The sequence below is a fragment of the Cherax quadricarinatus genome, chromosome 9 (assembly GCF_038502225.1).
Source record: "Cherax quadricarinatus isolate ZL_2023a chromosome 9, ASM3850222v1, whole genome shotgun sequence".
Classification (NCBI taxonomy): Eukaryota; Metazoa; Arthropoda; class Malacostraca; order Decapoda; family Parastacidae; genus Cherax; species Cherax quadricarinatus.
Window position 1 is genome coordinate 5,706,956 of NC_091300.1, and position 7,886 is coordinate 5,714,841.

The window sequence follows — 7,886 nt, forward strand, 5'->3', positions numbered from 1 at the left end:
GGTAGGTGCCTGAGCCCGAGCCTTTAGCTCATAAGACTGTCATTCCCATTTGCCCCCTTGGGGCGGGGATGGCAGACCAGAGAGGCCTAGCTTGTGGCTAGGCCTGGGGACAGTTGGTCCCAAAGATGAGGAGGTACTTATGCCTCCTCCCATGGGAGACTTAGGTCTCAGACACTCCCTAAAGAGGGAGCCAAGGCCGGGCCACCACTTGGAAAAGGCCCGGGCCGGGAGAATACCGGCGAATCTTTAATAATAATAATAATAATATGCTATGCAGAATAATACAATGCTTGTCTCTTTTCAAAATATTGTTCCTTGGTGCAAATTAAAAATATATTTTTGACTGTAATGTATGTATATTTTTTTCAGTGTTTTATTTATTAGTACATTTTAAATGGCACCTTTAATTGGGCATTGTTTATATTGTATATTACTGTCAGATGTTTATTCCAAGTCCAGTAATTCTTAAGTTGTTAATTTAACTTTTTCCTAGATTCTAAAATCTCCTTTATTAGAGTTAGTCAGGATGATTAGGAACTCATTTTGGGGTATGACTTAAGTATTGGTCACACTTCACAGACACGCACATGCATATATAATATATATATATATATATATATATATATATATATATATATATATATATATATATATATATATATATATATATATACATACATCTAGGTTTTTCTCCTTTTTCTAAATAGCTCTTGTTCTTCTTTATTTCTTCTATTGTCCATGGGGAAGTGGAAAAGAATCTTTCCTCCGTAAGCCATAAGTGTCGTATGAGGCGACTAAAATGCCGGGAGCGATGGGCTAGTAACCCCTTCTCCTGTAAACATTTACTAAAAAAGAGAAGAAGAAAAACTTTATAAAACTGGGATGCTTGAATGTGCGTGGATGTAGTGCGGATGACAAGAAACAGATGATTGCTGATGTTATGAATGAAAAAAAGTTGGATGTCCTGGCCCTAAGCGAAACGAAGCTGAAGGGGGTACGGGAGTTTCGGTGGGGGGAAATAAATAGAATTAAATCTGGAGTATCTGAGAGAGTTAGAGCTAAGGAAAGGGTAGCAGTAATGTTGAAGGATCAGTTATGGAAGGAGAAAAGAGAATATGAATGTGTAAATTCAAGAATTATGTGGGTTAAAGTAAAGGTTGGATGCGAAAAGTGGGTCATAATAAGCGTGTATGCACCTGGAGAAGAGAGGAATGTAGAGGAGAGAGAGAGATTTTGGGAGATGTTAAGTGAATGTATAGGAACCTTTGAACCAAGTGAGAGAGTAATTGTGGTAGGGGACCTGAATGCTAAAGTAGGAGAAACTTTTAGAGAGGGTGTGGTAGGTAAGTTTGGGGTGCCAGGTGTAAATGATAATGGGAGCCCTTTGATTGAACTTTGTATAGAAAGGGGTTTAGTTATAGGTAATACATATTTTCAGAAAAAGAGGATAAATAAGTATACAAGATAAGATGTAGGGCGAAATGACAGTAGTTTGTTGGATTATGTATTGGTAGATAAAAGACTGTTGAGTAGATTTCAGGATGTACATGTTTATAGAGGGGCCACAGATATATCAGATCACTTTTTAGTTGTAGCTACACTGAGAGTAAAAGGTAGATGGGATACAAGGAGAATAGAAGCATCAAGGAAGAGAGAGGTGAAGGTTTATAAACTAAAAGAGGAGGCAGTTAGGGTAAGATATAAACAGCTATTGGAGGATAGATGGTCTAATGATAGCATAGGCAATGGGTTCGAAGAGGTATGGGGTAGGTTTAAAAATGTAGTGTTAGAGTGTTCAGCAGAAGTTTGTGGTTACAGGAAAGTGGGTGTGGGAGGGAAGAGGAGCGATTGGTGGAATGATGATGTAAAGAGAGTAGCAAGGGAGAAAAAATTAGCATATGAGAGGTTTTTACAAAGTAGAAGTGATGTAAGGAGGGAAGAGTATATGGAGAAAAAGAGAGAGGTTAAGAGAGTGGTGAAGCAATGTAAAAAGAGAGCAAATGAGAGAGTGGGTGAGATGTTATCAACAAATTTTGTTGAAAATAAGAAAAAGTTTTGGAGTGAGATTAACAAGTTAAGAAAGCCTAGAGAACAAATGGATTTGTCAGTTAAAAATAGGAGAGGAGAGTTATTAAATGGAGAGTTAGAGGTATTGGGAAGATGGAGGGAATATTTTGAGAAATTGTTAAAAGTTGATGAAGATAGGGAAGCTGTGATTTCGTGTATAGGGCAAGGAGGAATAACATCTTGTAGGAGTGAGGAAGAGCCAGTTGTGAGTGTGGGGGAAGTTCGTGAGGCAGTAGGTAAAATGAAAGGGGGTAAGGCAGCCGGGATTGATGGGATAAAGATAGAAATGTTACAAGCAGGTGGGGATATAGTTTTGGAGTGGTTGGTGCAATTATTTAATAAATGTATGGAAGAGGGTAAGGTACCTAGGGATTGGCAGAGAGCATGCATAGTTCCTTTGTATAAAGGCAAAGGGGACAAAAGAGAGTGCAAAAATTATAGGGGGATAAGTCTGTTGAGTATACCTGGTAAAGTGTATGGTAGAGTTATTACTGAAAGAATTAAGAGTAAGACTGAGAATAGGATCGCAGATGAACAAGGAGGCTTTAGGAAAGGTAGGGGGTGTGTGGACCAGGTGTTTACAGTGAAACATATAAGTAAATAGTATTTAGATAAGGCTAAAGAGGTTTTTGTGGCATTTATGGATTTGGAAAAGGCGTATGACAAGGTGGATAGGGGGCAATGTGGCAGATGTTGCAGGTGTATGGTGTAGGAGGTAGGTTACTGAAAGCAGTGAAGAATTTTTACTAGGATAGTGAGGCTCAAGTTAGAGAATGTAGGAAAGAGGGAGATTATTTCTCAGTAAAAGTAGGCCTTAGACAAGTATGTGTGATGTCACCGTGGTTGTTTAATATATTTATAGATGGGGTTGTAAGAGAAGTAAATGCGAGGGTGTTGGCAAGAGGCATGGAGTTAAAAGATATAGAATCACACAAAGTGGGAGTTGTCACAGTTGCTCTTTGCTGATGACACTGTGCTCTTGGGAGATTCTGAAGAGAAGTTGCAGAGGTTGGTGGATGAATTTGGTAGGGTATGCAAAAGAAGATAATTAAAAGTGAATACAGGAAAGAGTAAGGTTATGAGGATAACAAAACGATTAGGTGATGAAAGATTGGATATCAGATTGGAGGGAGAGAGTATGGAGGAGGTGAATGTATTCAGATATTTGGGAGTGGACGTGTCAGCGGATGGGTCTATGAAAGATGAGGTGAATCATAGAATTGATGGAGGCAAAGAGGGGAATGTATGAGAGTATAGTTTTACCAACGCTCTTATATGGGTGTGAAGCATGGGTGGTGAATGTTGCAGCGAGGAGAAGGCTGGAGGCAGTGGAGATATGTCTGAGGGCAATGTGTGGTGTGAATATAATGCAGAGAATTCGTAGTTTGGAAGTTAGGAGGAGGTGCGGGATTACCAAAACTGTTGTCCAGAGGGCTGAGGAAGGGTTGTTGAGGTGGTTCGGACATGTAGAGAGAATGGAGCGAAGCAGAATGATTTCAAGAGTGTATCAGTCTGTAGTGGAAGGAAGGCGGGGTAGGGGTCGGCCTAGGAAAGGTTGGAGGGAGGGGGTAAAGGAGGTTTTGTGTGCGAGGGGCTTGGACTTCCAGCAGGCATGCGTGAGCGTGTTTGATAGGAGTGAATGGAGAGAAATGGTTTTTAATACTTGACGTGCTGTTGGAGTGTGAGCAAAGTAACATTTATGAAGGGACTGAGGGAAACCGGCAGGCCGGACTTGAGTCCTGGAGATGGGAAGTACAGTGCCTGCACTCTGAAGGAGGGGTGTTAATGTTGCAGTTTAAAAACTGTAGTGTAAAGCACTCTTCTGGCAAGACAGTGATGGAGTGAATGATGGTGAAAGTTTTCCTTTTTTCGGGCCACCCTGCCTTGGTGGGAATCGGCCAGTGTGTTAATAAAATAATATATATATATATATATATATATATATATATATATATATATATATATATATATATATATATATATATTACTTTGCCACTCTTGAGATATATATAACAGGACTACATATCTAATATATCATAGAACGTCGTCAACACCTGGTAAGTCACAGGATCCGCCCCTTCCATCCATAACAGTGACATCCACTCCATGACTGGCCCCCCTCCTCTCCCCGCCGCCATAACCAAACCAGTGACCTCCTCTCCCTGGCTAAGCTACATACTGACTCATGACTCATTAATTACGGATCATGTTATCGAGGACACGAGTGTTGCCAGGGTGAGTTTCAGCAGCTGCTGTTACATTAAGGTTATTATTACTGCCACTACGTCGATCTCTGGCGTGACCGCTGCTCACTACCCTCAAGGGGTCACACCCACGTCACTGGTATTGCCAACTGTATTTAAAAATGTGGACCTTTCCGTAATGTAGATTCTCAGTTTTATTTACTGCCCAGGTTGTTCCTCCACGGTTAAACTCATTAACAAATAAAATATATTTACACTCGTTGACAGGTCAGTGACCGGTCAACGACTCTCAAGTTGTTGGTCGATTTCTCAGTTTGCCATTAAAACAAAAACACTAGTTGACTATACTACTCTAAGATTTTATTAGTATGTGAATTATTATTATGTGAGCAAATTACCTGCATGATGTTTACAGGGTATTACCTGAATTTTTACGTGCAAGTAGTTTGGGCGAGATAAGTGGGATTTAAGTCATAGTTGGTCGCCGGATTGCAACTCCATCGATTCCCACTTCTTCACCACTCTCACAAAAAAGCTAGACCTGACATTAAATTAATTATTACAATATTAAAACCAGCTACTCTGGTAAATTAAAGTTGTGGACTGTATATGATTAGGCTTGCTGGGTACACAAAAGAAATTCGTACTGCCACTTACCATTTAATTGCTGCACGAGATTAGTTATTAGTTATTAGTTATTAACATATCGGTATAGGAATCAGATGTTAATGTTATCGACTAATTAAACAATGCGACAATTTATTGGCGATTTTCATAGGTACTCAGAAGACAAGAGTAACTGAGTTCAGTAACCTAGTGGAGTTTGACTTCAGTAATTGAGGTTTGTAAACAATCATGACGGGAGCCATTCATCAGTGGCATGAGACGTACACAACCAATCACTGTATGAACGCCAGGTAGACAACCAATCACTGTATGAACGTCAGGTAGGCAACCAATCACTGTATGAACGCCAGGTAGACAACCAATCACTGTATGAACGTCAGGTAGACAACCAATCACTATATGAACGTCAGGTAGACAACCAATCACTGTATGAACGTCAGGTAGACAACCAATCACTGTATGAACGCCAGATAGACAACCAATCACTGTATGAACGTCAGGTAGGCAACCAATCACTGTATGAACGCCAGGTAGACAACCAATCACTATATGAACGTCAGGTAGACAACCAATCACTGTATGAACGTCAGGTAGGCAACCAATCACTGTATGAACGCCAGGTAGACAACCAATCACTGTATGAACGTCAGGTAGGCAACCAATTACTGTATGAACGCCAGGTAGACAACCAATCACTGTATGAACGTCAGGTAGACAACCAATCACTATATGAACGTCAGGTAGACAACCAATCACTGCGTGAACGTCAAGTTGACAACCAATCACTGTATGAACATAAGAACTTTTCATCCCATATTACAAAGCAAGTTCAACCATTTATACAGTACACAATGATTTATTTCACTGTTACGAAGAACCGCAACTTTAATTACTGAATGAGAGAGAGAGAAAGTAGGACTTAACCAAGTGTAAATAATCTGACTATAATAGGAAACACACACACATCCATCCATCTACGTGCAACAACACCTGTCAGTGATGTACACAGGTTTTGACGACTCTTAGCGCCAAGGAACCTTGATGTTGGTTCAGGATTACCATTGATCAAGACCACGTTTCATTTTCTCAAAATGCCGTAAACCGCACAGGGGGTTCTTGATTCAAGCCTGACTCTCTGGTGAGAGTCAGGCACACCAAAGTGACTGACTTCTCCTGAGTGCCAACTGATCTTGGCTATGGCGCCAGGCACTTCCTAAGCACATAACCAGCGGACCCCTCTCCCTCCCCCTCGAACCCCTCGCCCGGCTCTACCTGTCTTGTCTGTCTCTTTCTCTGTTCCAGCACAACAGCAGCAGGAGTAACAGCAGAAACAGCAGCAGCAGCAACAGCAGTAGAAGTAGCGGCAGCAGAAACATGGGTGACAGCAGTAGCAGCAGCAGCAACAACAGCGGCAGTGAAAGCGGCAACACTGGCAACAAGAGTAACAGCAATAACAGCAGCAGTCACAACAACAGCACGATCAGAAACAGCAGCAACAACAGCACAGGAACAGCATCAACAACAGCAGAAACAAGAACAGGTGCAGCAACAGCAGCAGGAACAAGAACAGCAGCAACAAGAACAGCAGCAACAAGAACAGCAGCATCAATACATGACACTCGTTGCAACAATGAGGGGGAAAATGATGCAAAAGTGAAGGGGAAATTATAGAAGTGAGGTAAATTATAAGAGGGGAAAATTGTGCAACAATGAAGGAGAAATGAAGCAACAGTGAGTTGAAAATGACGCAACAGTGAGGGAAAATAATAAGGCAACACCTAAACTTATCTGCGTCTCCTCCAGACATTGTGATGAGCTCACCATCACACTGAAAGCTTTTATAGTGTTACTTTCAAGAGTGTCTGAAATTCTTATGCCAGGTCTGGAGTTTATAAACATCTTCCCCTCAAGGGAGGTTCCTTGACACTGGTGAGGGGCTGTTGATCTAGGGAATTGGATCTGTGCTCCAGTTCCCTGAATTGAGCCTGAATACCGTCCATCCACTCCTCCCACATGCGCTGTATAGTCCTACGGGTTTAGCGCCCCTCCATAATTATAATAATAATTTTAAACATCTTGCTCCAGGTCTGGAGTTTTTAAACATCATACTCCAGGTCTGGAGTTTTTTAACATCTTGCTCCAGGTCTGGAGTTTTTAAACATCTTACTCCAGGTCTGAAGTTTCTAAACATCTTGTTCCAGGTCTGAAGTTTCTAAAAATCTTACTCCGGGCTCGGAATTTCTAAACATCTTAGTCCAGGTCTAGAGTTTCTAAACATCTTACTCCAAGTCTGGAGTTTCTAAACATCTTAGTCCAGGTCTGGAGTTTCTAAACATCTTACTCGAGGTCTAGAGTTTCTAAACATCTTGCTCAAGGTCTGGAGTCTCTAAACATCTTGCTCCAGGTCCGGAGTTATGGCAGCAACCTATTAAAGAGATGTCATATGAGCCGTCATCCAGTATATAATATCCTCAACTATGGTAATACTGAGTTCGTGTACCACCCACCAGGGTTCGTTTACCTACACGAACTGGGTTCAACTGTGTCTATTTCTTTTTCAGTCTCATAAGTAGAACGAAATTTGCTTCTAAAGAAACGGTGTTAATATTACAAATATTATCACACAGTGTCATCAAAGGTGTATTTTGTTTTCTTAGAAGAGACGTCTGTCTATTTTCTATGGCTCCAGACATTATCAGTATTGATTAAAATAGATCGCATTGCATTTTACAAACAGTTGTGACTGAAACAGGAATATACATGTTACAGAAATTGCGAACCTGCTGAAGTGAGATGTTCAGAAAATTTCGACTGGTTTTGGAATATAAAAATATATCCTCACTGCTCATTCAAATTTTGCTTTATATAATTAACAGGCCATCCTGCGAGATGGTAAATGTCAGAGTTACAGAAACTCACGACCTTCATATGGAGCAGTAAGCTAGATAATGCGGAACATTCACTGACAGCATAACCAAATTAGTGGGT